Source organism: Hylobates moloch, unplaced genomic scaffold (genome assembly GCF_009828535.3).
Source record: "Hylobates moloch isolate HMO894 unplaced genomic scaffold, HMol_V3 SCAFFOLD_17, whole genome shotgun sequence".
Taxonomy (NCBI): Eukaryota; Metazoa; Chordata; class Mammalia; order Primates; family Hylobatidae; genus Hylobates; species Hylobates moloch.
Window position 1 is genome coordinate 24,516,160 of NW_026652292.1, and position 19,033 is coordinate 24,535,192.

Genomic DNA, 19,033 nt, shown 5'->3' on the forward strand with positions numbered 1-19,033 from the left:
TGTGATGGAGTGTTAGTAGGGATAAGGAGAAAGAATATTACTTGAACAGATCCTTACTTTACAAAATTATATTTTGTAGAATGTATCTGTAGTTAAGGGAATTGTTGGCCAGGTGAACAACTAAAAGATTATTTAAATAATATGGCAAAAGAGGTATTAATTTTCTCAAGAAGAATGATCCAAAGACTAAATAGGAAAGGCCAGTGTAAGATATAGTAAAGGTATATCTCACTCAATTTGACAACATCTTATTTTAAAACAGATAATTACAAATTATGGAAACTTTTTTTTCTATATGAAGCTTTTGGAAGCATTGAGGAATAATGAAAACATGACCTTAAACTAATTTGAAATGTTATAGTGTAATTATTGTGTTAATTCATATTAAGATTATTGGTTTCAATTTTAGAGGCAATTATCAAAGAGAATTCACTTCACACAGGGCTAGTTCCTGGTAGGATATGATCTATAAAATATTTCTCACGTAATTGGAGCAATGTGGGATGTTTATACTGAAGAGAAAATATAGTAGGCTAAACAAAATTTTCTTTGAATGAATTTAATGCTATTAAATAGAGGTGGAATAAAGATCAGTTCCAAGCTATCTAGACAAAACAAAGTCAGAGACAGAGAGAGAGAAAGTTACAAGCAGATATTTTATCACAATGACAAGAGAAGAGTCTCTATCTGAAGTTGTTTGAAACAGTGGTCTACAAGTGAAAGTGCTCTTCCCAGCACAGCAGGTGCAGCCTCATCACAGCACAGTACCTAAGATGTAGTAAGTGTTCAATAAGGAGAAAATTTAAAGGTAAGGCGATGACATAATCAGCTAATGGATGGAAGAATAAATTATTACAAAAAAATCTAAAGATCTTTTTCCTGATTGCGAATCTAAATGAGAGGAAAGTGAAGGGCTCATACAGGATCCCAAAAAGACTTCTCAAGGAATCTGCACACATTTGGGAGATCACACTGCAGTGGTGGTGTTTTGAGAAGCATTGCTTCCTACACCTACAAATTATAAGATGGGCTGACATCGCTATGACATGGAAGTGAGACACAAGATCAGCTTCTTAATGTGAAAAGTTAGATATGTCAATTATGGGGCTCCCGAGGCCAAGCAGAAAGTATAAAAACATTTTGCCAATTTGTCTCTCCACTCCACCTACCTCCGTTAAAGGTAGTAATAAGTATACAAGGATATCCTTTGCTTTCCAAGCCTCAGTTTTTCTTAACAATTCTCCAAAACCCTCATGCAACTGTATACCTGCAGGGCTGCATTGTTGGACATGTAGACAGGTCCTCTTGTTAGTAAAAGTACTTATCCTCATTCTACTTATCTCTTCTTTGTGAATTGTGACCTCGACAATACTCAACCCCCTGTAAGGTTCATTTCCCGTAGTAGGGAGAGATGGGAGAGAGGAGAGGAGGTTCTAAAGCTGACCATAAAATATATTGAAACATTTTTATTAGTTTCCACATCTAAGGAGTTTCTCATGTTGAAAAAGCCACTTTTTTGTAGCAATTAACTGAATAATCTCCCAAAATGAATGCCAGGTTAAAAAGGAGAAGCACTTTTAGTTAAATTTATTCCATCTTTGAGGTTAAGGGAAGGGGGGGTAGGGAATAATGAACCACGGAAAGTAGAAAAGCAGGAGGGATGGAAACAGAAGTAGCAGAGAAGCGGGGATTAAGAAAAAAAAAAGCTGTACTGAAGTCAAGAAACACAGGTGGTCAAAAGCAAAAATATAAATAAGTCATCACAGTTTATTGTAAGGAGAAGACCTATCTGCTTTCTAGGTATCAGCATAGATTTGTGCTCAATTTGTTAGAAAGCAGTAGACAACGTACAACCTAAGTCACAACTTTATTTTAGCCATCAAATGATTTAGAATTAAAACATAACAAAAAAATACAGAAGGAGATGAGTGTGGATATCTTTCCTCAAAGATTATAATTATATTTAAAGGAGCAAATACATATAACACTCAGCATATGAATCTAGTATATTAAATATAGTAACAGTAATTCTTCACATTTAGATATAATTATATACTTAGTATATTATTTGAATTTTTTAGTGTATATGTTATCTAGAACATTTTAAATCGCATGTTAACTACTAAAAATATCTTCTGTAATCTTAACTTATATGCATTCTTTTCTGTAGGCTAACATTGGTTACAAATCTACTTTTTGTCAAGTTGATTATTTAATACATTTAAATTTTTCTCACGAAGGTAATTAAAGATCACTTTCATACAAGGCTGTTTAACATGAGCCAAAAACTGAGAAAGAAATATAACTAAAACATTACATAATTAGAATTGGATAAATGATTACAACTGCTATTTTAATAAAAAATTCATATCACTGAAGTTTTATAAAACATCTCTTATTCATAGAAAACCACTATATTGTATGACTATACATAGAATTCTAAAATGATAGTTACTTATTTTTCAAGATATCTTTTGAAATTCATATTTTATGGAACAAAATACTATTTTTAAGTGGTTAGGATACATTTCTTCAAATAGATAACCTAAGTAGAATTTTCAGTCTGGGTTAGAATGTCCTCACCCTCTTTCTATATAGGCCTTTTACTCACATTTTCTTGTAATTTAGGAAGATTACAATTTATGATCATTGCAATATAAATATAAGACATACATAAATCGCATATTTACTCTGCAATAACATTGTATTATTTCCTGAATGTGTGTTTAAAAATTTATTCAGTGTAAGACTTCGACAGTTCTAGTTTAGTCTTAGGTATATGGAAGAATTTTCTTGCCCATATTTAATAAAGGGTTGCAGTGATCCCAAAGCCAATGCTTTATCGTCAACTAGCAAACTTGCATGCCTAATAGGTCTAGGAGGAGCAAAAGGTCTACAATGGCAAGATTTTTCAATGTAAACGGTTGTATGACTGTGCTACTGAGTCTGCTATGGACTCCCACTCCTCTCGTGTCTTCATTCTGTCATTTGGTCTCTGTAGGTTTCAACATTAATCTTTGGGTATAAGTGCTTATGAACTCCCAGTAGCTAGTGACACATACTTATTTCAAGAAATTTTATCAGAACAATTCTCTGTTTAATTTTCTAAAATCACAAATGATTTCCAAAGTTGAAACTTACTTTCCTATTTAAATAAAATAATCTGACATATTTAGCTATTGAAAAACCAAGTTTAATAAAGGTCACAGGTCCAAAGTTGTGAGGGTGAGACACATCACACATATTTATATGTCTAGTTGTCCATATATATATAGAGAGAGATATATAAATATGAGCAGACTATTGATAAAAACTATTTTAATATGCTGAAATAACCCTATAATATTTTTAAGAGTACTTTATTATTGATAGTCACTATTTGTATTTTAATAGAACTTCATATTTTAAACTGACTACAATTAATTATAATTATAAATATATTTATTGCAAGTATAATATTATTTATGTTCAGTGATTGTATTAGGAATCTGAATTCTAAACTAAACAAAAAAGACAGGTAAATAGCACTTGAATAAATAAGTGTACATATTATTATAATATGTTAATTTGATTTTTGGAAAATTATGTATTGTCAGAAATACAAGTCTGAATCTTATTTAATGCTAGTGTATGAAAAAGCTGAATTGAAACCATATTTAATATGTTGCATCATCTAGATAAACTGGCAAAACTTAGGGGAGGCAGAAAACTATTTTCTCTCTTCCAACAGTTGAACCTATTCCACTACCTGCTTAATACATGTGTAAATGCTTTATTAAGTTGTAACATTAATAAGTTGTGACATTAATCTAGAAGGAGTGGTAGTAATAAAATATTTCTCTTCGATTGTTTTATGAATTACTGTACATCACATATAAGAAAAAAGCAATACTATTTAAACTTAGTATCATTTTTAATATAAAGTAAATATACAATCAAGCACATTGTTAGTTTACCTAGTATGCAACAAATATTTAAGAGCTTATTGACTCTCAAGGAAAATAGCCAAATAAATAATTTAAAATTTCACCATATAATGTATTTGCTTACATGACTAATGTAAAATTATGAGAATTTTATTTCCTGATAATAATTACCTACTTTTTATCTAAACATAGTTTGAGATAGCATTAACTTCTACGGTATATATTTCTAATCTACTGTAAAAGTGGGTGAAAAGATCATTAATTTTGTGAGGTGTTCAAGAATTGTGAACAGTCAATAAAGAATAATTATTTCTAGATACAGTTTAAAAAATAAAATTCTAATTTTTCCTACTCAAAAAATTATCCAAGTCAACCATTGCAGATGGACTGCAATTGAGTTTAAGATTTTCCAAAAATGAAAAATGTTCAAATGGTATTTTATCATTTGTTTATCATATAATATCTAATATTGACTAATAAAGGAGTTATTTTAGCTCCTCCTGTTACACCATTGTAATAATTAAATATTATAATTAATTTATGTGAACATTGAATGCTCACAATTTTTGAATTAATTGATTGTGCTTTCTGTTTTCCATATGTATTCTGGATGCATATACACACAAACACACAGACATAGCTATAGGTACAGATATACAGAAATATGAATGAAGAAATATATGCAGATATAGAGATAAAGATATAAAGATATAAAGATATAGATAGATGATAGATAGATAGATAGATAGATAGATAGATAGATAGATAGATAGATGTTACTTTGTAATTTCAACTAAGTTTACTCAACTTTCTGTTAAGTTTTCTTGAACTGTTAAGTTTTCCTTAACAGGAAGCTGTTACATTTCCTCTGCGGTTTACTTACCATTAAAATTAAAAACAAACAACCAAACAATTTTCTTATATGTTCTTTATACTACAGTAACCTGCTTTGGTAGAAAAAAATATATATTTTAGAGTTGGCTGATTGTCTGGGGAAAACTCCCTTAGACAACTTTTAAGACAGAATTCCCAGTTTTATAAAAGCAATATATTTTATATCATGTCTTTTGACCCAGGAAGTGAATTACTGTTGCTCTTTTGCCTGGATTACACTTTGTTATATGCATTATTTGTTGTCTCCCCTGTTATACAGCTTCCAGAATATATTGTTTCTTTTTTTATATGACTTTCCAAAGATGTTCTTTTACTAAATATGAGGAAAAAGTTTATTATGCTTTGGAAACTGTGCTAATAATATACAAAGTATGTCAACTGCAGCATATGCTAATATAAATTCTGTTAGATATATGTTTCTTTCAACATCCAATACATTAATGAACATGTTAAATCCTTCATATTCAAATTTAAATAATGGCTATTAGTTACTACTATTTCCACTGTAAATTGAATTAGTGTTTGGAGTAGAAATTAAAATGAAGTCATCCACGCTCTTCAGAATTGTAGAGTCAATTTCAAAATCTGATATGAGGGGTTGGCTTTTTAATCCATATTTATGAAACAATCATATGCTCCGGTGTTTCATCGATCAATTAGAGAGACCAAAAATTATCTTGCTCATCAAGAGAAATAGAAGATATACAAGAACGCTTATTTCTCCTGCAATTGGTTTGTAATTTGCTAAATTAATAGGATAGAAAAAAAAACTCAGAAAAACCTTGAATGTCATTTTAAGAAAATATTCAGCTCTTTACTTTTTTTCTTACTTTTCTTCCTAAAATATAAACAAATAAATAATATATCTCTCTCTTACACACACACACACACACACACTCACACACACTCACACAGAGCATCTGAGCACAACACCCCATGATGTTTCCACTCTCCTCTCATAGCCAATAAGATCCATTATAATGACTTTTATGTTTGGAGAGGTGTTTCTTGGAAATGTTAATATGGAATCTCTTCGTCAGGCTCCAGAGACCCTGCTTCTGTTCAGGCACTTTGCATTTGTAATGTGGCTAGAAGACCATGTCTTACTAGTGCTAAATTTAGGGATAAGTGCATTAACATGTTAGGGCTGTTATGGAAATGTATAAGAGTGCTATAAAGACATTTTCCTCACTGTACACTCCTTACCATATTTTAATAATAAGGATAATGGTGCTTCCAGGCAAAGAAATTGAAATGACTCATAAGAGAAAAAAAACTTTTTTAGATTATTTATAACAATCCAGAATTCATTGTTTTCAATAATCTATACAGCTCTATCTATCATCTATCTATCTATCTATCTATCTATCTATCTATCTATCTATCTATCTATCTGTCTATCTAATCTATCATCTATCTATGTGTTTATCTATCATCTATCTATCTGTCTATCATCTCTTTATGTATTTTTCTATATTTCTAGTTTGAGTTTCATGGCTTAATAGGATAAGTTTCCACATAATATTGCATATATATATATATATATATATATATATTTAACTTGCCAGTCTTGGATATGGAACCTGAACTTTCTAAGCCTCTGCTTTAGCATGTATAAAATTAGAGATGGAGAGAGTTAAAATCCCTCTTCTAAAGTTCCAAAATTTTATGTAAACACCTACATAAGATAATGTCATGGGTATTGAGAGTTGTTCGGGATATCTTTGAAAAGACAACTTGTTTCTGAAAACAAATGTGCAAGATACAGAGAAAGAAATTGCTTTATCTTAGGAAACATTTTTCATGTTCTACAATAAAAATGACCATATTTATAAATTTAGCATCAGGTAAAAACAAAGAAGACTCACTTGAAATCAATGTCCTTTTGATTCTATTTAGCATTCTTTCTTCTTCTTTAAGAAAATTTAACTTTAAGCAAATGATTTACAAGGTTAAATACCCAAGAAACTAACTAGAGTTTTTATTACAAAAAATCTCACCATGAATCAAAATTACTCTATGTTAATATGGCTATTGACTTTGTGTGTGTGTGTGTGTGTCCTTGAAGTCCAAAGTATTACATTGGACATTTTTTAAGATATCATTTTTTTCTAATGTAGGATTATTTCTACATCATATTTAAATGTGCCTTTGAGTGGGCAAAATTAGTCTTAAAGAATATAGCAAATTAATGATAAATTATATTGAAGCATCTGCATTAATATTAAATAATTATCTATCTAGACTGTTTACTTTCATAGAGAACAAGTTACAGCCAATGTTTATTCATGACACATTCACACATATTTTTAAAATTAACTTTCACCTTAATTTATGCTTTCTTTCGTATTATATGTTGCCACATTAACTGCATATTTTATATTACATAATTTGTAAGCGCTCTCTAAAGCATTCTTATTAACTACACCCATATACTGTAGAGATATTGTGGGGAAGGAGCATCTGCCTCATATCACTATTGATGCCTAAATAGAGCTAAGCCAGTAGAATAAAAACAATCTAATTAACTTTGCTTTAAAAATCTTACTTGGTGAATGTACCATGGAAGGGACACTGCATTGGCTAAGCTTGGCATGTATAGGGGTTACAGGAAAACACCAGAACAAATCCCTCCATGTAAAGTGACGTTCAGATGAGCTTCTGATTCAACACATGATTTATCAAGTTGAGCAACACAACATTTAAAAGAATAAAAGAATAATTTCCAGATCAACTTTGATATTCTCTTCTTACACACAGGCAGTGGTAGGAGACATTTTTATTTCCTTTATGCAATGAATGCAATAACAGTAGCATAGTTATGTAAACCATTTCAAATATTTTAAAACTATCAAATACTGTAATAAAAGAAAAATAATATGTTTTATCCTAGAAAAATTATTATCTCATAGGACTATTGTTTTTATTAGTACTTCCAAATCTGTCTGATATTAGTGAATTATTTTTAAATTCATACTACTCTCTGCTTTCTATAAAGCTTTTTTTAAATTTATTTCCAGAATTGGATTTGCTCATAATATGTACTTATCTTACATTTTTTTCATTTTTCAAAACACATATAGAGATGTTGGTATTTCAACATGTCAGCATATATCTATTAAGTGCAAATAATTATTTATCTACTCCTCATTTGGAAAAACTTTAGTCAAACCCATAACATATTTGGTGACAAGACTACAAACACATGCTATTCATGTTATGTTCAAGTTCTTTGGTGCTATGTGCTGTAATAGCATGTTATTTCATTTTCCTTATCTTTCAAAAGATCTATATTTCAAACCTGGATTAGCCAGTTTTATAGTTGCAAAAATGTATTTCACAATTGACATAGCATTGCCTAGGCAATGATGTAGTGTCTGAATGTGAAAAATAGGATTCTTCTTGTGCAGAAAGTAGGAGGAGGTTTTTTACAAAATTGAGAATCTTGAATAATCAAATTCATTCTTAACGGCTGTGCCTGAAGATGGGTAACTCTTCTAAATTTACAGATAAAGCAAAGGGAGTCGAAGGAAGATTCCCTTCTGTCTTGCAAAAGTTACCACTTTTTTTGATGTCACAAAGTCATTCATTCTTCATGCTAAAAAGATTTAGAAACCTTGTGAAAAAATCCCTATTAGGAATCTCATCTACCTATAATACAAAATATAAAATGACAACACATCCCCAGAGAAGACCACCAATTTCTCCTCAAATCTGTAGTCTATTATATCTTCATCAAAAGTTGATGATACAAATAAATGTAAACTTATCTACCACAGTTAATAACTTTCTTTTTATTACACCTTTGTTATTTAAAACAGGTTGTGAGAATTTCACCCTGGTAACAGTCTCTAACGGTCAATGCTAAATAATTTTGATGACCTTATAGCTAAAATCCAAGACTTTATTGAGACGAGCATACCTGCAAAAATTTATTTGATGTGAATGGTGATCTTGAGCATGTGATGGAAAACACAGTAAAACAATGCTCCACCAAATGAATGCATTTCCCACATCACTTCAAATTTTTTAAATGCCAATTTTGGCTTAGAAACACTCTCCCTTTCTTGTGGCTCTCACCTAGTCGTCATTACATTAAGACATATTTGCCTACAATAATAGAAATCAATTAGAGCTAACAGATGTATACATTCAGAGTGTTGACCTGAGTGGGAGCCACAAATATGTGAAGAAACCTTTTACCAGGTAAAGGGATCACCTGAATCCTGACATCCAATATGCATCTGTGGCATTTTTACTATTCATATATTGTTTCATTTATAATATTGAAAATAAAGCATTTCTCATTCAATTAATAAAGATGCCCTTATTTTTGACAGTTTTGACTCAAGTGATTTAAACAAAAGTTTTGAGAAGACCAGGAGTCCATTTCAAATTAATATAATAATCATGTACATGAACACATAAATATGTGAGTAATTGAAAGCCACCACAATCAACTGATACAATTTTAAGTTTAGTTTTATTTTTACAACAATATTCCATATGCAAATATTAGGACTATAAAAAGAGCTTGAGTAGATATCAGCTTCTTAGAAGTAAAATAAGAAGCAAATGTTGCAAGTTTTGTCATTGAGCATGTAAACATTTTATTCAAATACTACTAAAATGTATTCTTATGTGCTTCCAAGTGTTGAGAGAGAGAGAGCAAAATATAGCAACTAGGAGAAAAGCAATATTTGTACTACTTCATTATAAGAAAGCAAAAACTGAATAGCTTACATTGTCAAGCAAAGTAAATAACACTTACCTTGCTTAACAATGGAACTGAGTTCAGCCCTACTCCGTACTGACAATTCCGTTGTTGCTTCTGTCTCAGTCTTTCTCTTCTCTTTTTATAGTATCTTCACAGCTGAATCTTCATGCATCTCAGTGTGGCTTTCTCTTCGAGCATCACTTTTAACTCAGACAGGCAGGAAGCTGAAGCCAAAGGAACGCTCTATCTGATTGGTTTCCATTCAGCGTTTCTGATTAATAAGAGACGTCCCTCAAATAGGAAGATATTGCCGCTGATGGCGCTGCAGGGAGCCAGGTTTGGGCTTGGGGGAGTGAGGACTTCTTTGGGCACAATGATTTGCAAGCGAATGAAGTGGGAGGACTCAGAAAGGAGGGCTTTGTCAAAGACCCCCATAAGAGAAAACGACCCAGTGTTTTTTAGTCTCGGTTAATCAGCTCTCCTTAATCTGTTTGCAATTGGGAGAGAAAGGTCACAGCATGTCTGTTACCTGTAAATCATCTGTAGAAAATATATATCACAGGGACAGTGCTGTTGCTCAAAAGAAATTTTGTGTATGGTTCCTGCAGAATTTACTACTACCTATTTCAATTCAGTGTCAAAATGTCAAGTTTAAGAAAAAGAGGAGAAAAATATACAGACAATATACATAATTGATAACGATGAATTTTTTACCTGTGCCTCTATGAGTTTATAATCTAAAATAGTCTTTTAGAAACATTGTTAAACATCTAAAAATTAATGATTGACATATCTGTTTTCAGTAAAGATAATGATTTTAAGAATAATTTTAAATTTTTAGAACCACTTTGCTTTTTACCAGATAATGCAATTGAATGAGTTTCATCTTCCCCGGAAATAACCAAAAATAATGGTGACCATAGCCACATCACAAAAACTACATGATCCACCTGTTAGAGTCCCTGTTGTACACTGTACAACTCTTAGAGAGGGTGAACCAAAGCTAAAGTCAAACCCTGCTTCAGAAAGAAATCTGTTTAATACTTCTGAAAATGGCACAATAAGAAAGGTATTGATTAGTAGATAAATCCTTCTGAAAAGAAGTTCTAGTAATAGTTGTATGAAATGCACGGTGGGGATATGGCTCACTTTATAACGGCCCGTTAAGTCACAGTAAGTAAATAGCTTAAGTGCGAAAAAATATCAATATCCTATTTGATGCTTCAAAGGAAAACTGACAATAGAAAAAACAATTCAATTTCTTTTTTTTTCCCCCAATGGGAAAGCTTATCCATGAAATGTAGATAATAGAAGTGCCCTTCAGAGGCTTGTGCATTATGGAAATTCGTTTCTTTAAAAGGAAAACAAATGTTTTTAAAAAAACACAATTTTACATATCCCCAAATAAAATGTGACACTACTAAAACGTGGTGATTGAACATGGAGTGAATGGCTTTTAAATAGTTGTGTGTTTGAAGTGTAGGAGGTGGACAAAAAAAGGGAACTTCATTTTGTTCATCTATAAATAAAGAAAAAGAAGGAAGAAATAAAGCCTTATGCGTATTCCCAGGGCTAGATAGATTCAAGTGGTTAAGACAGCTTGGTGAATTCTTCATGGAGGCTAAGACTGTTTTCTTGAGGCAAAGACACTTAATTTAAAATTCACAGGCTCCTTTAGACTTATGTCTTCTGGGTCTACTTGCTCCTTTAAATAAAGCTACATATTATAGAAGCCTCTTTACTAATACTGAGATAAAGTAATGTATGTAAAGTGGGAAAAAAGAAACCAAACAAAATATTTTATCGTAGTTTAAGGTAGGCATTCACAAATAAAAGCTTTAAATCCCTAATGTTGCATACATTTTATTTCCCACTGAAATCCAACTGTGGGAAAAGGCTGTTTTGTGTGAAATCCACAATTCAACAGAGCAGTCTAAATCCTGATTTGAAGTTATTTTTACTTCTCTGAGAAAAAAAAAAAAAAAAAAGGGTTGCCAAATGAAAGGTCTTCTACCTTTCTCTTGTTTGGTATGTAACCAGTATTTGAAAACAAAGGACTTAAACCTTGGAATTGTCAAAAATTCTTTTATATCATATATATAGCTACTCGTAAGTTTTCCAATGTGAGTAGCATTCTGTATCACATGAAAACAACTTTTCATACTTGCAGTCATGTGTAGGACTATTTAGCAAACATGTTTGTACAAAAGTATTAGTCATTATTTACATTAGTAGAGTGTATGCCCTCCTTTTATGTATTTAGACATAAAAAATTATTAACAGTAAATGTAAAATATTATTTGAAGTACTCTTTCCAAGATTAGTTTGAATTTACTTTTTCTTAATTATTTGGTATATTGAATGTATTACCTTATTGTGGAAAAAAATTGTATGGATATTTTTCTTTTCTTCTTCTTTGAACACAATGCATTGTCATACTTAAGGACTCCATCTATTTAATGCTGTTCAAAAAAATGGATAGATCTCTGCCACATACAATTTTTTTTTGCATTTTATTATGATAAATATATTCCATTGTATAATGGTAATTTTGCAAACTGTTGAGAAAGAAAAACTGAAAAAAATAGACACAATGCCTGTTTATCTTGTACTGAAATAGAAAATAAACTTTATAGTCAAGCGAGTTTTTAAGCTTACAACTATAAGTCCTTTAGTCTTCAGACAGGCCCATAAAGACATATTTCTGGTATTGTACCAAGAAAAGCTTGAAATAGAATCTCCCTGTGCTATGAGACCACTCATAGGAACACCCTGAAATTTAAGACCACCCTTTGCTCTTGGTAACAGGCATTCACACCTTCCTAACTAAAACTGAAATACTTTGCACAATAGCTCTTGCATGTCACTACTATAAATATCCCTTTCCAGATCTCAGCACCAAGGGCTTGCTCCTATGACCTGAAGATTAAGCTATACTAAGAATCAAGCAAAAATTTTAAATTCCCTTCTTTTCTCTAGCAAGCCATTGATATCAATCCCATCATTGTTCACATTTGATTGCTTATCAGGCCTTCTCAGAAGTTTAAGCTTCTCTGGTCATCTCCCATGACCATGATTCTAATTACTCTCTGGCTTGAAATACCCTCAGGTCTTAGTGGAATCCCTTCAGTCCAATTATGCCCATTGATGGATCTCAGTGTGACACCACAAAATGCTTTGAGTCCTTCAACTTTTCTTTGAACATTCTCTGCAGCTACCTGCTCTAACCGAAAGCTGGCTATTGTCTGAAGATTATTTTTTTATTTTTAGTTTCTCACAAGAAAAATGACATTACTCTCACAGCCATGTACAACAGTGCCTGAAGTTGGGATAGATGATCTTCTGCCATGTCATTACTTGGCCACTTTTCTTCACCCTTTTCTCCATGCTTGCTGTCAGCTTATTTCTTGTTTAACTCTACTTGTCAAAATCATTTGAAGACCAAATCATTACTCCTTCTCATTCATTGAAACTGAATACATTCATTGAAACTGAATACAATTCATTGAAACTGAATAGTATCTTATTATTATTTTTATTATGTTTTATTATTTTGGTTTATAATAATGACGGTCCTCATTCTTAAGAAATTTAGTAGCCACTTACATGATCCCCAATAACACACCCACTCCTTCCTTGCCTTGAGTTTTGCATTCCCAATAATCATTTCCTTCTCTCCATCCCAGTTTGCAATCCTATGGCCACACTTTATTGAGAAGAGAAAATTATTCTTTTTCTTCTGAATAACCATAATGACTTTTCTCTGTTCCATGCCTCAAGGTGGACTAGCAATGAATTGACTCAGAACTAAACTGGATTAGCCTTAAAGGCTATTTGATTTCTACTTGCCTTTTATGACTGGCAAATGGATTCCTCCAGAGGACAAAATCAGAGGGAAGAATGTTCATTTTATCCTTATGGACTTATCTCAACCAGACAGATCAAAGGATCTGGTACCCACTGCTCTCTCCTAGGGTGGAGACTCTCTTCAAGAGCATTCCCTGCGAACCTAGCCCAAGCACTCCTTTCTGTGAGATGGAGAAAACTAAGGAACTAAAAGCATTATATTGATTTTCTCTGTTACATTTTTTTTCCGGATAAACTCTGCTTTGCACTTATGTTGTGTGTCATGCTTATGCTTGTTCCTGACCTTAATACCCAGACTTTCAATTAGCAAAACCAGTATGACTTCCAAAATATGTTTTTTCAAAAATCCTAATTTTGCTATTATGACCTCTACAATGAAGTCTTTCTTTCTATGATCTGATGCCAGCTATTCCTCCTTCGTTTAGGCCCTGCCATTGACTCTACACTTCTTTTTGTTTGTTTGTTTGTTTGTTTAATGTTTGTCATCTCTCTGAGATCTCCTTTCTCTGCTTACTTAGGTTTTTCCTGAAACCCATTATCAAAATCACACTCTTACATACTCTCTGGTTTTGATATCACTCTGTGATTGCATGAGTATGTAATAATTTTTTAATGAAAAGATAAAGAAAAAGGGGCTATATATTGTATTTGTAGCCATAAAATATGGAGCAGGGACAGAATCTGCGATGCTTGGAATGGTGGTTGATGGGGTGATCTGTATCCCAATAATGCAGCAACAGCAGCACTTTGGCATCGGAGTTTCTGTTCTCAGCTTCCCTTTTTTCTTCATTGTTCAGGGAGCTTCAACAAATTCCAAGCCTTATCTTGAAGATGAAAGTTCAGTAAGCTCAAAACATCCTTGAAGTCTATACTCGGATGTGCATAAACTATGCAGAACATGGATGGCTTATAACAGTGACCCCCTAGTTTTTAAAATTCTGCTTATAGTTATGCTTATCTCCTGTATACGACTCTCATCATTACTATTACTACCCTACCATGACTACAACTAATGTCGCCACCACCACTAATAATAATAATAGCACTAATAATAATAATAGCAATGGTTTTAATTTATTGTATACTTACATTAATAACTGTTGTCCTTCTATAAATGTCATTTCTTAAAACAGCTCTACAAGGTAGATTTTGTTTTTTCTTGATGGGGTATAAGGAAACCAATGCTCAGTAAGGTTATTTGTCAAAATCCACTTAGCTAGGCAGTTGATACAATCAGGAGTAGGAACCAGTCCTATTTAAGGTCACTGCCAATCCTGTTAACCACTATCCTATAGAGCCGACTTCAATCGTCCCATTGGCAGCAAAGTGTATCACAACCAAGGCACTGATGGCCAAAGGTAAATGGAATATTGTATATGCCCCAGAAACAAATGTCTCATCCTCAAAGCTTCTATATTATATAGATATGTATCTAAAATGTTTGTCCTTGCTAAAAAGATTTTTTAATATAAAACACTGGAAATTTTAATAAGAAATTAGATTACAAAAACAAGCAAATTTATAAATAATTTGCCAAAAATTATTTATAAAAAATATGACAAATTATAAAAGATTTGTATGTATAAAGCACATTTTAAAAAATGTTTAGGTTCATGGGGAAGATTTTTGGAAATAATTTAAAGTGCTTTTCCAGAACATGTTAGATAAGTATTCTAAAAAATATGTAATAACAAACAGTTCTACATTAAGGAAAAACATATTTTAAAATCTAAATTAGTTTTATTCAACTTTGTATCCTCTAAGCACATGGAAAAGCACAAAGTGGTCAACCATTAAATGGTGTATTATGAGATTAATACGTTATGAAAACGTAAAAACAGTCACCTTTTTTTTTTAATTAAAATAACTTCATTATATTCTTATGCAGGAATGCCGTGTGCTTATGTGAAAAGTCAAAAAACACAGAATACAATCAGAAAAACAAAGTGAAATCATTTGAAAACATACAATTTCTATTACCACAATTTTAGCATGCAGTTAAACCAGTCACATCATTAATTTTCAATAAATGGGATCACATTGCATATTGCTTTTATCGTGAATGCTTTTTTTTTAACACTACGTTTTTTTTTGTTTGTTTGTTTTTTTTACTTTCCCCATTTTTATTCCTCTTTTGTTTACCACTCCATTCTTCCAATGCAGGGATAGAAATTAGCAGTCTCTCATAATTTTCTGTACCCTGGATTGTCATATTAAAAATATATCTATCTATTGATCTATCTGCTGCTTATATTTATCTTTAGTATTTTAATTAAAAAAGCGTATTTCATTATTTTCTGTGCATATTGCTTTCTACTTTACAGTATAATGTATACATCTCCTCAAATTAACTGATATATTGTTTTAAGGGCTGCTAAATATCTGATTCTGTTTAGTATTCATGGACGTTTTATTTCTTCAAGGTTTATATGTATCCATTATGAACATATATAAAGTACACAATTATTATTCTCTAATATTTTCAATGTTTCTGTTTTAAATTTTTATGAAGGATACATTCAGAATATGATATCTGCATTGCATTGGGAATATTTTAAATAGATATTTAATATTATATTACCTATAGGCTATAATTCATATTTCCCTAAGGATTTTACTCTTTAATTTTTTTTGGTCATTACTTTTGTTAAATTTCACTCCCTAGTAACTTTCTATTGGCCTCTTCAGCTATCTTTTCAAATAAGTGTCCATTCTTAATTTTTAATTAAAACATAACCTTTTGTCAAATTCTCATACTTGCTGGATTATATTGTATTCTCCTTGAGAAAAACAAAAAACTGAATTTTAAAATTAGACTGACACTAATCAGTGATCTTACCCACTCTCAAGCATTATGGATTATTTCAATAACACCGGTAGCCACAGGCACAGTTGAATCTAAGAGAAGTCTAGGGCCAGGTCACTTGTTACCACATCGGAGTTGCCTGGACCAGCTTTAAACATATGAAGCCTCCACCTAATATGTCAGAGTATATTATTCACAAGAATAGACCATTTAGTTCACAAAACATTCTTGTTTTACATTGTTAGATGACACAGTTTTCAGTTATATTTACCACAAACAATCTTTAACAACTGGGTATATCTTGGTAAATGTGTTCTGTAAATAAGCAAATTATATTGATATATTAACCAGGATATATATTACCAGCATGTTTATAAGGAACTAGACTGGACCACCTTCTCTCTTTCTTGAGACATATGCTTCAATAACGGGAAAAAAAAATGTTCCACCAATCTTTTCTGGTAACAATACCTTGCTGCTTTAATAGTAGTGGCTTCGCATTACATTTGCTAGTTGGTATGTCAAATCCACCTCCTGATTCTTTGCATAGTTTTTTTAAATGTTTTTACAGCTTTACATTCCTTCCATAAGAAATGCTCAAGACAGGAAGTACACAAACAACTATGAGTTCTACTCTTTCTATTATATCGGGAGTAGGCTTATACCACTTCATATTAGAGTGGTCTGGGACACAATGTCTTAGCACCTACCATTGTGTTACATAAAGTCTAGGGTCATCTTTGCTATTCATACAGATGCAGGTGCTCTTACCCATATAACAGTCTAACATTCAGGAAGACTCACTGTTATCAAAAGACATAATTCTTTATCACTGTGCCTTATATTCTTTAATCTAATCTAATTAATACGAATTGGCTTCTTAACCTTGGATTTACATTTTTATCTAGTTTGAGCTTTTGTGATGAAACTCAGTAGAGCCCTCTTGCTCACCTGCTCGGGCCTTCCAAGTCAATTGCCTCATTCTTGTGCATTCTCATCCCAATGGATTACCTCACCATCTGGAAACACTCTGCTGTCACACAATTTCCCAAACGTTTACTAACCCCCTCCTTGAATTCATCTGTGTTCATCACACAAAGTCTTTACATCATCTGTTAGGAAAAATGACTGAAAGAATAATGATTGAATAAAGGATAATTAGAAAAATGAACAGTTCTTTTAAAATTGAGGAAATACGTAGAATGAAAAGCACAAATTGTACTTCATACTTCATGTCTATTTCTATTTATTGTTTGTTTTAAGATGTTTCAGACATAGGGTGTAAAATACATACAGTTTAAAGAATAATAACGTAATGAATGTGCATGTATTCAAATTCAGATTAACACACTACTATTTTTTATTAACACACTACTAGCATCCTATCGAATACTCCATTTGTATCACACAACATCTTCCATTTTTCAAAAGTCATAGAACACTGGGATAGTGGCCAGGTTATCAAGCTTTTTTAACTAAAAATTTAAGATCTGATATTCTTGGTAAAATCCATTTTCTTTTTTAAATCTGCTTTCAAGCTTCCAAAATGTAGTTAATTTTTCCTTCCCTGGTAGTTCCTTCTTTTTTGGGTTGTTTTTATTTGCTTATCAGAAAGGAGTGAAATTACATGTCTGTTCAATTTTCAGATTGATCCAGGTTTATGTTTAGATTATTAGTTCATTAATAAATGAGAACAACAACAGCAACAGTAATTTTAAAAATTACATTTCCTCCACCAAATTTAAAAAGAAAAATATAAATTGAGAGACTTCAATATTGAAATATATCAAAATTGAATATTTGAATTAACAATTCAAATTCTAAAACATTGCTTCTTAAAGATCTTTATGAGTTAACAGCATCTCAAAGCTTCAAAAGAGGAGCCTCATTATGCAAATAGCAGAAATTATAAAGCAGTGAGAGAAGAAAAATGAATTTCACAATAAATAAGTTCATACTTATCTCTGTGTGTATGATGTTTTGATTAGTTAATAGCAATTGCTAATAAGACTTCATAAGGAGCCATCCATACCTTTCAGATAAATACCTTGCAAAACGTTCTGCTAATGTTGCTCCTTTTTTTCTTTTTTGCCAAACTCTTCTAATAATAAAATCCAATTTATATTTTCATTCCTTCATTTTTTTCTTTTTGAATTCAAAAACAAAGTATAATATCGTTGAATTTGTATTTATTTAACCATTGCCAACTTTTCATTGTTTTCACAATATATGCACTATATCAAGACATTACATCATTTTAGTAAATACTTTATAAATTGTACACATTGTACTAAATATATTTAGCTGTTTATACATATACAAACTTCAAATATATTTATATATAAATATAATTATATAAGATATGTTATATATTTATATATATATATATATTCTTTGGTATACATCCAGAAAACGATTGAAAAATGGACAGCTCTGAGTTAAACATGACTGTAACATCATCTCCATAAATAAGTAAAACTATAAAGAATAACTCCATGAACACAGTACTTTGCTGGAAGCACTGAAACACCAGACAAGAAAGACCGAGTTTCTTCTCTAAAGACACCAAAGGTACATTTTCTATCCTGCAGAGTGAAAGTGACCTTGAGAAGTTTTCTTTTTAAACCAACTAAAAGGACAGGCTTTTGACTCTTACCTATGGTCTGTCTACTTAGCATATTAGATATTAGCATACTACTTAGCATATTAGCATACATCCCAGGCTGGAGTAAGGAGGGCAGAGGTTATCAGCCCTGGTCACACAGTATCATCTGAGCCTAGGCTGCTATCTAGAGATTCTGATTGAATTGTTCTGAGTAAGGC

General features: G+C 31.6%; 1 protein-coding gene across 1 annotated transcript in view; it reads right to left on the reverse strand.

The window, feature by feature from the left end:
• Positions 1-9,715, reverse strand: part of CDH9 (cadherin 9) — a 167,336-nt gene extending 157,621 nt beyond the window's left edge. Inside the window, exon 1 of the mRNA XM_032135572.2 lies at positions 9,592-9,715. The gene's annotated coding sequence lies outside the window, so the exon portion shown is untranslated. The remainder of the gene's footprint in view (positions 1-9,591) is intronic.
• Between the last annotated feature and the right edge of the window lie 9,318 nt (positions 9,716-19,033).